At 37.3% G+C, this 12,631-nt stretch overlaps 1 pseudogene; it reads right to left on the bottom strand.

Annotated features, from left to right (window-relative positions):
* Positions 1-1,201: 1,201 nt before the first annotated feature.
* On the bottom strand, positions 1,202-4,496 carry LOC127697764 (elongation factor 1-alpha 1-like; annotated as a pseudogene).
* Positions 4,497-12,631: the final 8,135 nt, after the last annotated feature.

Raw genomic sequence — 12,631 nt, 5'->3', positions numbered from 1 at the left:
CCATTTAATCTATACTTCATTTTTTGGAAGTTGCTCTAAGCTAAATATCTAGAACTTGTGTTCACGGATGCAGAGACTGAGGAGGTTTCTTTTTCTTATGGCCAACAGTTTACTTCCATTATCTTTTATTGATAACTCATTTCTTACATAATCTTAAATTATCATCAAAATTTATTCTCATTCCCTGAAAATGTTGTGTTAAAGCTACCTCTTGAATAAAATGAAAATATTTAACTCAAGATTGAAAAAAGCATTCTCTTTTTTCAACTGCTCTTGAACTGATGATATTGTCTAAAAATTCATTTTATCCAAAGAAGTACAAAAATATCTAGCCTGGTTAATACTCTTTTTTAAAAAGTTATTGGTTATTTTATTTATTTACATTTCAACTGTTATTCCCCTTCTTGCTTTTCACTTCACCCACACCCTATCCCATCCTCCCTCCTCTCTGCTTCTATGAGGGTTGTGCCTCCCCAAGCCCCACTCCTGCCTATTCATCCTAGAATTCCACTACACTGGGACATCTAGCCTTTACAAGACCAAGAGCCTCACCTCCCATTGATGCCAGATAAGCTCATCCTCTGCTACATATATAGCTGAAGATATAGGTTCCTCCATGTTTATTCTTTGGATGGTGGTTTAGTCCCTGGGAGCAATTGGGGGTTGGATATCTAAGACAATTAACTTGTGACACTTGGGAGACTGGCAGAGTTCTCATTGCAGTCTTGATTATCAGAAAAATAGCCTAGTAGCAGCCCCATTATAAAAGAACTTAATAATCACATATATAATTTTAGGAATTCTTATAGGATTATCACTAAAACTTAAGTCACCTATTTGTCTATATAGCATCACTATAAGACAATTCCATCTTCATAGATCTGCAGAGATCTACTGCAAAGGGATATGCTATTAGTTTTTGATTATTATAAGTGCATAATAGTAACAGGAAAAGCATATAAATAGCAGGAATCATTCCTAAAATTAGTCCCCCACAGTCTTGCTGAATGGGGGCTCACCTGTCGCAGATTATATAATAATCTGAGGCAGACATTTCAGGATGATCATCTGCTAGTATATTAGCTTGTCCCATATGGCTTCCGACAACTATTAAACTTAAATAACCAAGTGAGACAAACAGTTCTGAGACTATTCTTCCACTACTAATCAAGATTGGGGTGGCACGTGTTAGGGATAATATTCATTTAGCCTTATGAACTTTCTGAGCAGACTTGGTGACTTTGCCAGCTCCAGCATCCTTCTTGTCCACAACTTTGATGACACCCACAGCAACTGTCTGCTTCATGTTCTGAACAGCAAAACATCCAACTGGAGGATAGTCAGAGAAGCCCTTAACACGCATGGCCTTGCCAGGGCCCATGTCAACATTGGCGGCATCACTAGACTTCAAGAATTTGGGGCCATCTTCCAGCATCTTACCAGAATGACTATCAATCTTTTCTTTAAGCTCAGCAAACTTGCTTGCTCTGTGGGCTGTGTGACAATCCAGAACAGGAGCATAGCCAGCACTAATTGGGCCTGGATGGTTCAGGATAATCACCTGAGCAGTGATGCCAGCTCCTTTCTTTGGTAGGTCATTTTTGCTGTCACCAGCAACATTGCATACTCTAACATCTTTGACTGACAAGTTCTTTACATTGAAGCCCACATGGTCCCGAGGAAGAGGAAGACCTTCACTCAAAGTTTCATGGTGCATTTCAACAGAGTTGACTTCAGTTGTTAGATTGACTGGAGCAAAGGAAACCACCATATGGGGTTTGAGAACATCAGTCTCCATTCTGCCCACGGACACAGTGCCAGTGCCCCCATTTTTATAGACATGCTCAGCAGTTTCAGAGGCTTGTCAGTTAGATGAGTTGGTGACAGGATACAGTCCAAAGCTTCCAGCAGCATGGTGCCACTGGCACTGCCATTTTTTATGGGTTACATCCCATCCCTTGAACCAAGGCATATTACCACTTGGCTCTAGAATGTTGTCACCATTCCAACCAGAAATTGGCACAAATTCTACTGTCAGGGTTGTAACCAATTTTTTTAATATAGGTGCTGAATTCCTTAATGATTTCCTCGTATCTCTTCTGACTGTAGTGTGGCTCAGTGGAATCCATTTTGTTGACACCAACAGTTAGCTATTTCACACCTAGGGTATAAGCCAGAAGGGCATGTTTGTGGGTCTGCCTGTTCTTGGAGATACCAGCTTTAAATTCACCAACACCATCAGCAACAATCAGGACAGCACCGTTAGCCTGAGATGTGCCTATAATCATGTTTTTGGTAACATCTCTGTGTCCTGGGGCAGCAATGATAGTCACATAGTATTTGCTGGTTTCAAATTTTCACAGGGAGGCATCAATAGTGATACCATGCTTACGCTCAGCTTTCAGTTTATCCAAGACCCAGGCATACTTGAAGGAGCCTTTTTCCATCTCAGCCAGATCCTTGCCATAATTTTCAATGGTTAGTTTGTCGATTCAACCATAATTGTAGATCAGGTGGTTGGTTGTGGTACACTTGCCTGAATCTACATGTCCAATTATGACTACATTGAAGTGAGTCTTTTCCTTTCCCAATTTTGCTTTGAATTAGCGGTGGCTTTCATAATACCTATGTTCTGACAGCAAACCCATTGCAAAAAAGCCATACTTATTTTTAATAGGTGAATATCATCTTCCTTAATAGCTTTGGAAGTGACCCAGTGTACCCAATTCAAAATAACAACAACAGCAACAACAACAAAAAAACCACGAACAACAACAATGACGACAACAACAACAAAAAAAAACTTTTATATTAAGACTGAAAGTTTTGCTTGACCCTATGTTATATGTCTGTGCTTGTTTGACAGAAGTGTATGGAGTGTATGGCAGTGTATGCTAACTAAAAATAGAAAACACAACATAAAACTGGTACTGCATGATTGCTTGTTCTCGAGGGCACATAAACTACAAGCAGCAGCAGATTTATGCCATTAAATAGGTATAATCTGCATCTTGTGGTTAGGATATCTGCATTTTTTATGTGGCTGGAAGCATAGTTATGCAAATATTTCAAGTTTCAATTCTTACATTGAGAACATACGAATAGAGTTAGAATATGCATTGAAGTTCTCTCCATCATAGGCCCTTCTGTGTTTATTTTTCTCTGAAATCACAGGAGGGTGTCTAAAGAACAAGTGCAGCAGTATTTTATAAATCATCCTTATCATTAGCTGTGCCATAAATGTTATCAATTTTGCAGTTTAAAGGTTACTATGATCTAATAATATAGAGGGTAAAATTAAACTGTTTAAAAGCAGTTAGGTATGCAAATTTGAAGTACTGCCACAAGGTCGAACAGATGTCTGAAATTTTAGTTGATTGTGTTTATTCATTCTAAATATGTTTACATAATGCACTCTATGCTATTTTCTCAAACAAATTTGCATGGAAATGTATGGATGGTCTGAGTTCTTCCATTTTTAATCATGCAAAACTGCCATTGGCTTCTGTTGAAATTATGCCTGTATCATTTGTTGAAGGATCCATCCAGAAGAAGGTCAGGCAGTCATGGGAACAAAGGTTTCTGCTGCTATGCAGTTACATAGAAATGTGTGTAGAGGACAGCTGGCAAAACACCAAGGTTTGTGACAGAGAATTTGTAAAACAACCTCATTTATTCCCCAGAATGTAGGTACAAATTAGTACACAGGTGTGTGCCTCCAGTTATTTAGTAAAATGCTAAGATGTTCAATGTCTATTTCTAATGCTAAGTTTATTGTTTTATTTAATGTATATGTCATACTTCATAGACATTAGTCAGTGGACAACTTTCTGGAATCAATCTTTATTAAAATGTCTCTTATTTGTCCATTAGTTTTACAGTGCTTTTTCTTCTATCCAAGCTTGATTTCATTTTCAGTTGCTTCTTTAATAAATGCTTAATATCCTTTTAGAACAACTTAAATTCATAATTTGTATCAAAGCCACAGCCCCAAAAGTATTTTCATTGGTTATAATTTAGGCGGTATACAAAGGAGTATGTATATATAATAATTTTTGAAATACTTTTTAAGAAATTCATCTCTCTCTCTCTCTCTTTCTCTCTCTCCCTTTCTGTGTGTGTGTCTGTCTGCCTGACTGTGTGTGTGTGTGTATGAGTGTGTATGTGTGCACATATTTGTGACTGAGAATATGTGTGTCTGTGTGTATGGTGTATGAGTGTGAGAATGTATATGTGGATTTGTGTGTGGGACAGAGAGAAAGAGAGAGAGAGAGAGAGAGAGAGAAACACTGTGGAGTCAATTCTCTTCTTTAGCATGTAAGCCCCCATGATTAAAATGAGATTGTTAGGCATGAAGGCAGGTGACTTTACATGAGTTATCTTATTGGCTTTCTCCTCCCAAAATTATATTACTGCCCTAGTATTACATGCTCCAAACAGATGTACATACCGTATATGCCTCCACAAATTATAACTTCACTAATTGTGAAAGCCATACTTGGAGGATATCAAACGATTAAGAAGAATATCTCTCTTGTTTGTATACAGAATTTGGAGAAAATAAAGCATTTGTTTTCTCCTCACACTTAATATCTTAAAATTATTATAGTATTATTTCATGGTTCTCAATAAACAGTTTTGATAATTAGATAATCTGTCTATGATGCTCCATAATATATTTAAAACATAGTTTTCCAAATTTTAATAGCTTACCAAAACTAGTTATTTCAATTTGTTATAGAATTCTTCAATTTCAAGAAGTATATTTGCCAATATTTTTAGCAAACTTCTCATATATCTGTATCTTGATGTCACAGATTTATCTTTATAAAATATTTTATCATTTTTTAAATGTTATTTTTTTATTTTTGGCATTGGATGGGATACATCACTGAGATTTGTTTATGCTTGGCCAGCATGACAAAATAGTTGTACATCTAGTAGTGAACACTTGAATATAACAATACTAATATTAAGGGACAAAGAGAAAAATTGTGAGTAAAAACTCGGAATATCAGATCTACATACCTGAGTTAGATTCTCTGGTTCCATATGGTGGAATGAGAGAACCATCATCTGCAAATTGTCCTCTGACCTTGACCAATCACTGGGGCATTCCTCCCAACACACACACACACACACACACACACACACACACACACACACACACACAGTAAAGTCTAGTTTTCATTGTCAAATTGACAGAGTTTAAAATTATGTGGAAGAAGCAGCTCTAAGAATGTCTTTGAAGTATTGTGTTATGATAATCTATATGGGACGACCTGACCACAGGTTAACAAGACCATTCACTCTTGCTCTTCAGCTTATGGACCCATGATTGTGTAAGTTTAGAAAGAGGGACTGAGCACTTACATGCATGCATTTCTTCATTTCTCTTGCTTTATGATATGAACATGATATGATCAGTTCCTACAAACTCTTTCATTTCACCACCATGATGAAGTTCAAACTAACACAAACTCTCCTTTACAAATTTTGTTAGGGGTAAGTTCAGAATGTTCTATCAAGCCAGGCAGTGGTGGCACACGCCTTTAATCCCAGCACTTAGGAGGCAGAAGCAGGCAGATTTCTGAGTTTGAGGCCAGCCTGGTCTACAGAGTAAGTTCTAGGACAGCCAGGGCTATACAGAGAAACCCTGCCTCAAAAACAATACAAAATAAAACAAAACAAAACAAAAAAACCAAAAAACCAAAAACCAAAAAAACCAAAAATATGTGCACACATACACACTCACACACATGTTCTATCAAAACAAGAGAAAAACTAAACCAAACGAAACAAACAAAAGCCCTAAGAAACATACATATGTACACACATAAATATATAAATATAAAAAGTAACTACTAAGACAAGCATTTCTACTATTGTTTATTTAATGACAATAGCCGTATTAAATAGCTAATCCTTTATTTAATGTTTATCCAAAATTTTTCCTATATGACACATGAAATGCAAAATTAATTAGGTTCAGATATTCTATACCGAATGTAAAGTAGGCTGGTTAGTGAACAAGGCCCATTGCATCTTTACTTGTTACAAATGAAAATATTCCGTTTGAATAGTACTCTTTTAATATAAAAATGTATAAGTTAAATAGTCTAACTAATATTAATTAACTACTCCTATAAACTAAGTTTCATATAAAATTTTAATCAAGAATGGTGGAGGATATAGGGCTAGATAGGTGCCCCAGCAGTTAATAAAACTATTTTTTCCTCCAATATACATAACCTAAATTCACACAATCCACATGGTGTCTCCCTACCACCTATAACTTAAATTTCCAGGTATTTGAGATCCTGTTTTGTCTACCTCAGGCACCATGAACACAAATGGGGCAGGTAAGAATACGCTGGTAAAACACACATACTTTAACAAAATAATTAATAACAGGATAATATTCAATATAATTTAATTATGAACAAATGAATAGTACATCAATCTTATTTTAATAGTGTATTAAATTGAATTTTAACAAGACATACAGTTTACTATTAGAGTATTTTTTAATAAGATTATAATTCTGTTGATAAGTGTTATATTGGGAAACAATACAATAATTCTACTCTACTAGTTATTTCCTCCTAGAGATATATTGATGAAATATGTATGTTATGACCTAGGAAAAATGTGAAGGTCTAGGTAAAATGTTAATAGGTAAAATATTAAGGCCTAGGTGAAATGTTAAGGCCTAGGTAACAGTTACCTGATTAGCCTGCCATTAATAAGGCTAATGTTTCTGTACTAGGAAACTCTAATATCAAGACTGATTATATATTCTGCTATATTCTATTCCCTTAGAAACTAATTATGATAGAAGTCTGTTGAACTGTTGTATATAGTTATAGTTATATACAATAAGCTTGGGCTCAAACCAACTACCCAACAGCACTTTCTGCACCTATGTAAAAGCTCGTATGGTGTTTATCTTTATACACTGTTCCTGGGATGGACCACAGCATAAGAGAGACAACTGCACCAATATAAGATAGTATTTGGAATAAGACTTCTGAATGCAGTAATGTTCTAGTAAAGTTTAAGTTTCCAAGAACTTCCTGAGAACTGGCATCCTGCTTGTCACAAAGAGGCCTGTATATACATGGCTAACTGTCATCCTGGTTGGTGCATTAAGGTCCCCCACAATAGTTGAATATCCCAATCAATGGAAACAAGATAAAGGTACAACAACATGTTCAAAAGAAAAATTCTCCTATTCCTAATTCCTGAATGGTGAAATAACTTGGCACTGATGTTTGTGGACTTTCAGCATAGAGACCCCATAGAATTTTATTCAGAATCAGAATTCAAATTTGGGAACTGAACCATACATCTGGTCAACTTGTCCAGGAGCATATCCTCAATAAATTATTTGACTGAAATTGGTTGTTTGTGTAGTTTGTGAGGCAATTTCTGCCCCCCCCCAAATTAGCACTTTTATGGAATAATGCTAGACAATGATACAGGTAAGATAATAATTGATTTGGTAAGTATATATCAACTACATAAAAGTAATTATGAAATTCAAATAATTCCACTGCATAGAAAATTCTTGGTTACAGGCAAATCAAATATGTATCAGCCCTCCCTGTGCTACTCATATATCTATAGTAGAGTAACAGCCCCAAGTTTCTTACATTTCAAAGATAATTGCATCTTATCACAGGTAAGTAAAAAAAAAATGAGAAACTGATTTCACTACACCACAACCTAGGAAGCTTATAGAAGCCATATTTTATAGATGGCTTAGAATTTTAAAGAGTGAGTCCATGACTAAAATAAAGAGGGCCATGTGAGTAGAAATGTACTGAAGTAATAGATAAGAAATTATATCCTCATCCACAGACACCAGGCAGAGAGAAAATTCTGAATGGTGTGGACTTTTGGAAACCTGAAAGGCCACTACCAGTAACATCTCTTCTAACATTACGGCACTTTATAAATCTTTCTAAACTCTTCCTTGAATTATGAACCAGACACTTATGACAATATATGAAGCCTTGGTGACCACTCTTATTCAAACATACAGAATTTGACATAAACCAAAACTTAGTGCTGTATAAAATGAAATTAATATGATGTTTTTTGCTGTTCTTTCTACAGAAACTGCCTGTTAGAATATGACAGGAATTAATACATGTCCTAGATAGTTTTCTCTTAATTTGATAAAATCCAAAACTAAAAGTAATATGGCAAAGAAAGTGTTTATTTTACCTTACTTTTTAGAGTTCATCATCTCCAGAAGCCAGGCATGAATTCAAAGCAGAAACCTGGAGGCAGGTATAAAAGTAGAGACCATGAAGACCTCCAGTGCTATCTTTCCATGCCTAGTTCATCTGGCCTTCTTATCCTTACCAGAATCACTTGCCCAGGAGTGACATTATTCCCAATTGCCTAGGTCATCCTATATCAATCATTTATAATAAGTAAAAAAAAAAAATGTTCTACCTATAGGAATGTCAGTCTTACAGGAACATTTTCTCAGTTGATTTTCTTTTTTCCCAGGTGAATCTCTAAATTGTGTGCCAAGCTGACACACAAATTAACCAGCACCACCACTTATATTTATAGAACACCTAAATCCTTATTGCTCTGTAACAGTATTCTTGATAATTTCATTTTTTCTTCACTATTTTATAGAACAAATTTATCCCTTTTGCTGTTATCAGTTTTGGGAAAGCCATTACAGATAAAGGATGAGCATAACATTAGAGACTGTGTAATATAACTTTTATCCTCCAGTTGTCAATGTCATCCTGGAAGCTTAGTGCTAAGTAAGATGACCCTTTGTAAATCTTTCTGAACTATGGCTGTCTGGTTTCACTCTGCTGTTCTGGCTCAAATGCTTTTCCAAACTGACTGATTTAATCTGGCTTTTCTCGTTTCACACTTAAATACTCTGTCTTAAACTAACTTTGTCAATATGTTCTAGGCTTCTGGCTACTTCACAATCTCTGACTCATTCTGTCTTGTTCTGTGACTATCTTATTGTCTCTGCAGCTTGTCTCTAAAGCTGTCACTACTCTCTCACTCTACCCCTTTGTGTGTATGTGTGGGTGTGGGTGTGTGTTGCATGTGTTGCTCTCTTAAGTCTACTAGATTTCTTTCGTCTTGAGAATTGTGCATATGTTGTCTCTGATTTAATCTGTCAAATCTTTCTTTGTTTCATCATTCTATCTGCTAATCAATTTGATGTCACTTTCAAAGATGGCTGCTTCCTTCTATTTTTGAACCTTACTTTCATGGTTTTGGGTTAAAGATGTGTACTTAGGGTGTGTCTATATTCCATCCAGAACTTACTGTAATCCAGGATGTGTCTGCATTAGAGTCTGATTACAAAAACCTAGACGTTTTATGGATGTGATCGCTTGCTAGAGTAGCTATGTTGTGGGAATAAAATTCCTGTATAATACTGGAGTTATTTGATGAAGATATCAGAAGAAAATATATTTAGGAGAATAAAATTTAAGGTGGCTTTTAGAGGCTAGAAATAAGTATATAAAAAGAGTTTTGGAGAAGCAGCGAGGTGTGGTAGGTCATAACTGTAAGCTGAGGTACAAATGCTGCTGTGAGCTTGAGGTCAGTATGATCTATGGTAAGCTTGAAACACCATTCTAGGCTGCAGAGTGAGTCCCTGCACCAAATAACTGACACATGAAGGAGATAATGGGATTAAGTAAGAGAAAGAAGAAGAGAAAGATAGAGAGAGAAAGGGAGGGAGGGAGAGGAAGGGGGAAGGGGATGGGGAGGGGAGGGGGGAAAGAGGAGAGGGAGGGGGAGGGGGAGTAGTGAATGTAGAAGAGTATTGAGAGATCAGATGTGTGAGAGTGCCATCTTCTGGTTATTTCTCATTCCTTCCTGACAGAACAGAGAAATCTTTCTTGGGTTTTTGATTATTCATGTCTGTTTTTCGTTACTGGGTGACTTTCTGATAGTCTAACATGGAATAGCACCTTCAATTACATTAAAATTGTTTCTGAACCATTTTAAGAATGTTAAAACTAGGGGACAGAATCTGTCTGTCACCATTAAGAAAGGTTAACTAACCACACTTTGCAGGATTCAATGGCCAACTTTCAACACTGGCTGATCCCTGGAGGAATCCTTCGACCTGGGATTGATCCAATGGATCAAGAATGTCATTTTCAAACCCAAATTTGGCCACCCAGACCAAATACATTATGTGGTGGTTTGCTGAATCATTCTAGAGGACCTGCGCTCTTGGTTAAACATTTTTCTTTCCAGATAATAGGCAGAAGTTTTTGGCTTTGCTAGCAGAAAGCCCATGGGTACAAAAGAGGAGACACCAGACTACCTGTCTCCCCCTACACTGTACCCCTCTACTTTGTCTTTGAAGGAAGAGCAGAGGAAGTGTTATTTTTCCAATCCCAACCAATTCAACCTCTAAGGTTAAATGGCAGCCACCACAGGGAGCTTTGCCATAGGCAGGGGATGGGGGAACTCTTGTTGCAGGCACACAAGAGATGTGGGGGACTGCTGGGAGGTAACTTCCAAGCCTGTCTGTCATCCTTCAGGTCATCAATGAATTTGAGAATTCCCAATTGCTAGACAACAGTCCAAGGGGTTTATAGACATATATTGTCCTGAACAGTGCACTCTCTATGAAACAGGTACTTCTCCTACCCCTAATGACCCAGAAGCTCACAAGATTACAGTGTGAAATCACACATGTGTTTGCAGTTAAAGAAGATCCTGACTGACAGGAGGAAAACTCAGCTTCAGAAATTCCTTTGTCTCCCACTGATGCAGCCCCTACCCAAGCCCCAGGGACACCACGCTGACTGGGCAATAACAACCCTGACACCCTCTAAAATATGATCTTCCAGTCCTTTCAGGTCAGCAATATATCCAGGCCTAAGTTAACTGAGTCATACTGATTATGTTATGACATAATATTTTCCACTTTTAAGAGTTTCTAGGCTCCATGCCAGAGATAGTACAAAACAGAAGGGACATAAAAACAACTAAAAATGACTATGCACAGCCTTCAAAAAAAAAAATACTGTTTCTATGTTGAACACCTCAGAGATAGTCAAAGTTAGAGAGGGCCTTATTAAATATGAGAGACTTGAGACTATTCAAATCATGGTTATAAAGAGTCATTATAAGTCCCTCCAAAACCTAGAAAGCAAAGTCTATGAGCTCCAGGAAGTCCCATGATTGGGCCTTTTAGTTACCAGAAAAGGGGAGAATGAGAGACCCGATCTTTTAGGTGTAGACTCCATCTTAGAAAACCTGACCTAAGGTTAAACTTCAATTAATGAATGAGACAATACTTAGCTTCAGTTTCCAGGTTTCTCCCAATAAGACCTGAATCTATCACCAGTTTTCAGGTTACCCCCAACAAAACCTGTGTCTTCTAGCAACAGTTTTCATGTTATTCTCCAACAAATCTGCACTTCCAGGTTACAAGCCTGACCCTAACATTTCACTTACTAACAACCACAAATTAGGAGGAAATCAGAAGTTCAGTTTATGGTTTGGCTCCCAGCACCTGCCAATTATGTTAAAGGTCATAATGGACTACCAATTAGATATGTACCTTGGGGCTGCTCACTCCTATTCTGCTGGGTCAGAAATAGCTATTTGGCTGTCAGGAGTCATAATGGGACAAGTTAAATACTAGCAAGTGATCATCCTGAAATGGCCTGCTTCAGAATATTATATAATTTGCAACATGTGGGCCCTTATTAAACAAGGCTGTAAGGGGCTTATTTTAGGAAAGATTCTCACTATAAATAGGCATTTCCTGTTTGTACTGGCTAGTTTTTTATGTCAACTTGACACAGGCTGGAGTTATCACAGAGAAAGGAGCTTCAGTTGGGGAAGTGCCTCCATGAGATCCAGCTGTGGAGCATTTTCTCAATTAGTGATCAAGTGGTGAGGGCCCCTTGTGGGTGGTATCACCTTTGGGCTGGTGCTCTTGGGTTCTATAAGAGAGCAGGCTGAGCAAGCCAGGGGAAGCAAGCCAGTAAGAAACATCCCTCCATGGCCTCTGCATCAGCTTCATGACCTGCTTGAGTTCCAGTCCTGGCTTCTTTTAGTGATGAACTGCAATGTGGAAGTGTAAGCTCAATAAACTCTTTCCTCCCCAACTTGCTTCTTGGTCATGATGTTTGTGCATGAAACCCTGACTAAGACACTGTTAATACTAAACAATATAAAATAATCAATATAATCAATCACTAAGTAATAGCACACTCCTTTAGAGTGAATCTCTGCAGATTCATGAAGATGTATTGTCTTATAATGATGCTATGTAGAAAAATAAATTACTTAAGTTTTAATGATGATCCTATAAGAATTCCTCTTACAGTTTCAAAGAACCAGAAAAAAGAAGATTAAAAAGTCTTCTCTTAGGATGTCTATTGCTATGATGAAACAGGGCAGGAACTCAGACCCAATAAGGACCAGAAACTAATGCAGAGGCCATGGAGGCGTGCTGCTTACTGGCTTGCTATTCACAGCTTGATCAGACTGTTTTTCTTACAGTACCCAAGACCACCAGCCTAGGAGTGGAACCACGCACAATGGGCTGGGAAGTTTCCTATCAACTATTAATTGAGAAAATGTTCTACAGCCTTACCTGCAG

This window comes from Apodemus sylvaticus, chromosome 12 (assembly GCF_947179515.1).
Source record: "Apodemus sylvaticus chromosome 12, mApoSyl1.1, whole genome shotgun sequence".
In the NCBI taxonomy this organism is placed as follows: Eukaryota; Metazoa; Chordata; class Mammalia; order Rodentia; family Muridae; genus Apodemus; species Apodemus sylvaticus.
The sequence above is the reverse complement of the archived record's forward strand: the minus strand, read 5'-3'. Positions and strand labels throughout refer to the sequence as shown.